The 7,488-nt window shown below is 45.0% G+C and overlaps 1 long non-coding RNA gene across 2 annotated transcripts; it reads right to left on the reverse strand.

The window, feature by feature from the left end:
* Positions 1–3,218: 3,218 nt before the first annotated feature.
* On the reverse strand, positions 3,219–7,175 carry LOC125508153 (uncharacterized). Of its 2 annotated transcripts, XR_007283230.2 has the most exons (6): positions 6,832–7,167; positions 6,562–6,746; positions 4,769–4,939; positions 4,614–4,657; positions 4,041–4,142; positions 3,219–3,446 (listed from the first exon to the last, which is right to left on the reverse strand). It is a non-coding gene; the product is annotated as an uncharacterized LOC125508153 (long non-coding RNA). The 2 variants fall into 2 exon arrangements; XR_007283229.2 differs by having other exon boundaries at positions 4,769–6,746; positions 6,832–7,175.
* Positions 7,176–7,488: the final 313 nt, after the last annotated feature.

Here is a 7,488-nt window from a genome sequence, read left to right on the forward strand (position 1 = left end):
TGGACGTACGATCCTGAGTAATGTAGCGCAGTAAGTGAAGTAGAAAGGTACAAATGGTATGAACATGCGTGGCATATAGGGTGTGTTTGGTTGCGTTCTCGTCTCAGCATAGTTGTTCCATCTTCATGCATGCTCAACTCAACACCCCTCTTCATGCATGCTCTCTTCATGCATGCCTCTAGTGTATTTGTGCTAAACTAGTGTGGACTCATGCACCCTCCATACACTCTACCAAACACCCAAAAGTAGGTCGAGAAGGGAACTCTTGGGCGGCATTTGTCTCTTACTACGTACTACCACTAAATGTTGTACGTGCAATGCACGGTGATGTTATGGAGTATGTGCCTAAGTACTCTACTACTACTATATTAGTTGGAGGCACATATTAACTTTTATATTTGTTTACATGTATGCCCCGAGACCTTCCAACTAGACATGTCTTTCTCTCTAGGTTGCACTTTGTATCGTTCATACCACTAAGTACTACTACGTGTGGTCTCCGACCCAGAAGTGGAAGAAGTGGAGACGCTCTACCACGCTGTTTTTTACGTTGGGCTCTACCACGATGTTCATGTCCCACTCCTTTCGCTGACGCGTGGGACATCCAGCACGTGCCGTGTTTGGCACCCTTCGTCGTAAGAGTTGAAACGCTAGCATTTATCAGAAATAAAAAATAATTATAAATCGGCAGTGATACTATTTTTTTGCGAACCAATCAGCAGTGATACTATACCACGCGGTTTCCTTGCTCCTCGATATCGAAAAGAATACTTCCATTCGCCGACATGTGGGACGTAGACCATCCTGGTCCACTTGCCATGCACGCAGAACTCCAAGGGAGAGTCACCCAGGTCGTCGCGCCGCAGTAACAATGACTAATGACCGTCAAATCACAGGCCCACTTCCCACTTTGAAGTTGCTCGGACGAAGGAACCATCATGACTTCGTTGAATTCCGCTTCTTCAAGAAAACTACTGTACCAGCAGTACTGCTAGCTACAGTAGTTACTCCAACAGAGGCCTCCTTTCGTTCATAGGATAGGAATATGAAAATCATAGGAAGTGAGATGACATGCATCTCAATTCCTATAGAGAAAGAGATGCCATTTGATGCTTAGGATAGGAATTTTTCCATTTCGTCTAGGCTAATTTACTGGTACTTTGCTCTAAAAACTACAGTAGTAACTAGTAGTATTGGTACATGCTCGTACTCAGACACAGACACACATACTAACTACTAGTACTACTACTTCTCACATGCTGGCCAGACGTCGTCATTCTCCTTCCCGGCTTTGTCGGCAACACCCCACCGTGCTTGGATCTCTGCCGACCTCTCCGCAGCAGCGCGTGCGACCTTTTCTTTCTTGCGGCGGCGGGCCTATCTTTTTCTTGAGTGCTTTCTGACTTTTCCGCTCCCTCTGTGCGGCTTTGGCCGCCTCTTGCTCTACCGCCCATTCGGCCTTGGCATCTTCAAATTCCTCCCACATAGTTGTGAGGTCGCGAGAGGCGATGAACTCGGCACGCGGGATGCCATCGCTTCCCTACCATTTTGTGTGCGGTCGTGGGCGGCGAGGAACTCGACGCGGCGGGATGCCATCGCTGCCTTACTGGTTAGTGTGCGGCGCGGTGGCATGAATGACGCTTGGTGAGAGCTCTGGGGTGGAGTGGCCGGACAACCGTATAGTGCATTGGTTTGTCAAAAGCTCAAGGACAGAAGACGAAGCAAATTTGGATTCCCCTTCAATCCTGGTCATTTATTACCGAGTAAAATGCATTAGCGATCATCAAACTTGTCTTGATAGCTCACTTTGATCATTGTATACGAGATATGGTGATTATATGGTCACTGGCTCAGCGTATAGCTCCGTATTTGTCTGGTTAACCAGTCAAACAGTCCGCATGCGCCTCATCAGCTCGTGTTCTTTATCTATCTACGCGAGCCTACCTATCAATGGAGAAAGAAATATTGTAAAAACCAAAATTATGTGTATGTGGGGAATCAAACCACAGACTCGTCGCTACAACGCACCCTCGTCAGCCAAATGAAAATGAAATACTTCGCGTCAGACACTCACGCTCATGTTGTCAAAGCATGCTAATGCATGCACGTCGCCCTCTAAATCAAAGTCCTGCTCATGGCGCAACGCAAACGACGAGCCCATCACCTGCGCGCCCCGGCGGTGCCTGACATTACTGTTTAGATGTTTGATGGAGGCCTATGCGAACGCCGAGCATGTATTCACCTGGCTCAACACCAACGGTCATACTCGGACCGCCTTGCTCATGTATATTGTCCATCACAACGACAATCTATAAAATAGCCTAAGCTAGAGAGGGTACTATGGTAGTATGGTACAGAGTATGTACTATCGTGAGCGACCGATCTTGGTGCCACTGCACACCGAAACCCCTTCCATCGCTAGCGCGCGCTTCCCATCTAAAACGGTCACCGTCTCTCCAGAATGTCAATGCCGCATTCACCGGACTTAACTGCAGGTGCAATTGGTGTGTCACTGACATGCGGGCCAGATGCCCGTTGGGCCCACATGTCAGTAACCCAAACGCATCTGCAGTTAAGTCACTGAAGCAGCGTCCGCATTCACGCCCGACGAACCTACTCCGGCGCCAGTTGTCCATCCGTCTGCCGCGGCTCATTGCCATTCACCCGCTATATTAACTTGAGCCCCAGCTCCCAGCCATAGCCAAAGACCCACACTTATTTTCCCTTCTGTCACTATAAGAAATATGTCAACTTGCGACCATCACTATTGGTCACTGAAAGGTCATTATTTTTCATTTGCGACCTTTTTGCGACCAAAAACAGATGGTCAAAAGCTGGCGGTCGCAAACTGAAATTAGCGACCTTTATGATATGTAAAAGGTCATTGGTTCCACGACCAACTTTTTGGTCACTAGCACCCTCTCCAGGCCACGTAGAGATCCAGCGTGGCAAGCTGACGTGGATAAGAATCAGCCCGGTCCAATTTGGTGTTTTAAATGAACTGAGCCCAACAATTCAGCCTATTTGTATTTTTTTCTGTCAATTTTTGGTTGGGTTCATGAGCCAAGCCCAATATTGCAGCCTTTTTTACTGATGGGCCGTGGCCTTCTTTCCATCAATTGATTTTCTATTTTTCAATCGTTTTATTTTAGAGCTGGTCCCACTAGTCAGATAGGTCCCACATGTCAAAAATTTCAAAATTTCTTAGATTATATTCATAAGTGGGACATAAATTGGTCCCGCTGGTCAAGTTTCCATTTCACATATTTTTAACATACATACTCACTATTTTGAAATAGGACGGGAAAAATATAATTCATCAAATAACACTACATTAGTCTTTTACAATCTGTTACAATATTACAATTTACAGTGCTAAGTAGGGCTTCACTGATTCGCACTTGGCTTCATGGCTTCACACTCCAAACAAATTAGGCCTAGAGCTCCTGTAAAAGAGTGAACAACTTCAATATTAGTGTACTACTACTGAGGCCAGAACCAAACAACTTCGATATTACAATAGAAAGAAGTCTCAGGTTTATCAAGCACAGCAAAACAACAATGTGACTAAAAACAAAAGAGGTCACAGGTTTAGATTGAAAAGGAAGAGCTAGTTATGCATGATGTCACATGTTTAAAGAAAAGATCAAGACCACAATTTTAACAAGACATATATAGTCAGTCCAATTGAACAAAGGCTGGACAGTAGCAATAAGAGTATTTAAGTGGAGATGTAGCAGACAATCAAATGAATATATTGTGGAGACGATGAATAAAATTAGGCAATCATCAATGGAGAGCATCTAATGCTCGAAATCAAACAAACGATATGTTTAGCCAACCAAGAAGGAAACACTAACAAAACAGTGGCCATTTGAGGTGGTGAGCTAGATGAGGTACAAACTGAGATGACATTCAATCATCCGGTAGCAAAACAAGCTTACTAGCTAGCTAGTACACTAGAACGTGACCATCCAACATGCACACACGCATCATGCAGGAACATATATGAACATTTTCTATAAGGGGGACATCAAGACCTTGTTTTGGAAGGACTAAAGATCACTTGAACGAGTTCTGGTCATCATGTGCTTCTTCACCAACAGGCTCATTTATTGTTGCTGCTCATCCTCCTACTCCATCTACATGGACAAGAGCAAGTTAGTTGTTTGCATGGCATTCACTTAATAAAACTGCATGTATAATCATCTACATTACTTCTTCAGTATAGTACAGTACAAAGGATGGATGGGTTTGAGTTCAAATGTTTGCTTGCACGTGTACTACTCATATACTTAGGCACATGGAAAATCAACTACAAGTAGGAACACGATGAGCAAGAACAAGCTAGTAAGACATTAGCAGTAGAACAACCATAATATGAAGCAAATAGAGGAACCACAAGGTAATTCTACTGATTTCATTGAAACAATAGTGACAATTTTAGGCAGTGTGCTAGATGAGGTGCAAACTAAGATGACATTCGTTCATTCTGTATCAAAGCAAGCTTATTAGATAGCTAGTACATGACCAGTCATCACTAGACGAGTCATGGCTTCAGTTGGTAAAGCCCCCCAAAAGGGAGAGAGAAAAAAGCAGATCACTCCGCCCACCTTCATCATCACAGGAACGACAAGCAGTTTTAGACTCCGCCCACCTTCATCATCACAGGAACGACAGACAGTTTTAGATCATAAAACTAATGTTCCAACTTAGCGCTCCATCAGAGAACCAACTAAATTTGCTGGAGCGGGAGCGGCGAACAAACCTCCACACTCGAGGCCATTCTGAAGCCTCACTTCGAACCGCAGGACAACTGTCCCATCCTTCAAAGTAACAGGGCTATCAAGCTCTTTGACTATGGCATATTTCCTGGCTGGCTCGCTAACAAGGAGACCATAGTCTTCATGGCCATCACTCTTCTCGTGCTTCCATACACCTGCATGACAGATTTATAGCAAAACTGGATACAAGAAGTGTTGTGTAAAAACTATTGGTGGAACAACAGATTTTGACAGGAAATGGAATCAGACAGATAACTAGCTACCTGGGAAACAATGGAGATAAACAAAGAACAACAGGCCTAGGTTTAACACAGAAATCCTACCTTCAGTACGGAAATAACAGGGCGCAAACATCAATGAACAATATGGCAAAAGTTAGAAATTACATGATTTTACAGTTAGCATCTACTAATAGCTATACTTCGTTCCATCGGTATTATCAGAATCCCGATCAAGAATCAAGTATATTAAGGTAGTTAAGAGCTAGGCGTTGCATTTTGCTTCTATCATTTGTAGCAACAGTTTTCATCAACTCTATGTAGAATCATGGAGATATTGATTTAATTGTGCAGGCAATTGCTAGGTAGTAAAGAGCTAAGCGTTGCACTATGTTGCTATCATATGATGAATATTTCCGCCAATGAAACTAGTGTAAGCATTAGACTCTAGCAGTACTGAAACAGTTCCAGGAAATGAAAAATTGGTGCCGGTTTTCTTTATATTTTCCTTTCTGACCTTTATAAGGAGAAAATTAAGTGTAAGCTTTGACAGGATGATAGTAAAGAGTTAAAAAATACTATATTCTTACCAGTCAATGTTTTGAGTGCATGATGTTTTTGTTGTTAGATACTTAAATATCCTAACTACATCATGATAAATTAAACAATAAGTAACCAGTTCAACAGTACAGAGATGATGTACCAAATGTTTAAGATATACATCCCCTTTGCTTGAATCCATGGAAATTGTGCATAATCAATTATCTCATATCACTTGACAAAAATAGAAACAACATGTTTGAGATTACTAGTGCAACATATGACCAAATCAATCAACCACGACCAGCTTGAATACAACATGTATGCACAGGTTGGATTGAGAGAATACCAGTACAATGCAATTATTTGGTGGACGAATGATCTCAATTAGGACTTGTCCAAGAAGCAAGTCGGACCACTTCATTACAACATATGGTCGCAGCTCTATTTTGATTTTTCACTACTCAGACTGATCAATGAAAGAAAAGCCCTTTTTACAGGGTATTAAAGAACAATGGCATGTGCCCCTATACGTAGGGTGGTGGCAACCATTCATCACTATGAAGGACAGATGGCAAGATCTTTTGCACAAATTTAACAGTGAAATACAAGTGCATGATCTTTGCTCGTCTACTACTACTACACACGCCAAACAGGATTAGCTGGCTGCCTAGCTCTATTGATTTCAGGAGGCGGTAGCAGCAGCATGTGCAAGGTGTTTGGTCCAAGGCACAAGGTAGAATCCCACAGGCCAAAACTAATACGCCCGCTAGAATCCTGAGCAGGCACAAGGTAGAACAAACGAAGTTGGGGTTTGGTCCAAGGCACCAGAACGTAGCTTGCCCCGTGAGCGCGAGCCAATAGGGCACCAGTAGTTAGTCGGCTAGCTGGACGGGGTGCAGACAGAGGAGGGAGAGCTTGCCAGCAGCCGCCGCCAAGAGACGAAGCGCGAGAGGGGATCCGATCGGAACCTCGGCCGGCCGGCCAGGACTGGAGGAAGGGGTTGGGGGAATCCGTACCGGCGAGCAGAGGAGACTTCCGTCGCGGTCGCGGTCGTGGATGAGATCAGAGACGCGGACGAGATCAGAGAAGCTGTGCCCGACGATGATGTTGTTGATGGGGATGAAGATGAGTTTGACAAAGAAGCCGTCGAATCCCATGACGACGAACCCGATTGCCATCTACGTCGCCACCTTGGTGAACTCTGCGTGCCAAATCAGCGTCAGATCTGGAGAAAGAGGAAAACAAACCGGATCCGAAACGAGGAGAGCGAGCGAGAGCGTCCTTACCCTTGCGGTCAGGCTTGTGGCTGCGCTTGACGAGGCAGACACTGTCCTTGGCGAACTCAGGAAAGGAGGCACACCGCCACGGAGAAGGGGGGTCCGACGGGTTGCGGTGCAGGTTGAGGTACGGGTATAGGGTTAGTGAAGGAGGTGGCTTAGGGTGGCGATGCAGTGGGGAAGGGAGGGGCTCTGGGTGGCGATGCGGTGAGGAAGGGCATGGAGAGGCCATGGATGCGGTGAGGAAGGGCTCGCTGGTGGAGCTGATGGGGAGGTGGCGGCGGCGGCGATCTGGAAGGGGGGAGGGGGGAGACAGAGAGGGGTTTGTGATGGGGTGGAGCCAGAGAGTTTGCGGCGGGGAATGGATAGGTGGATGGATGGATGTGGGATGAGGAGATAGATGGATGGATGGATATGTGCCATGTCATCGATCCATGGCACAAACGTCTCCACCAATGAAAATTAAGGGCGCATAATTGTGTGTCTTCTTTAGTTTTCTTATATATTTTTCATCAACTAGAAAACATGACCGTGTGTTGCAACAAAAATAAATGAAAATTTGGTCAAAATACATAGCCTTGAAGATCATCCATAATGCCCCTGCGAAAAAAAGATCATCCATAACGCCCCTGCAAAAAAATACCATCCATAACGAAAGACGCGTAA

The sequence above is a fragment of the Triticum urartu genome, chromosome 5A (assembly GCF_056163025.1).
Source record: "Triticum urartu cultivar PI428250 chromosome 5A, HENAU_Tu73, whole genome shotgun sequence".
In the NCBI taxonomy this organism is placed as follows: domain Eukaryota; kingdom Viridiplantae; phylum Streptophyta; class Magnoliopsida; order Poales; family Poaceae; genus Triticum; species Triticum urartu.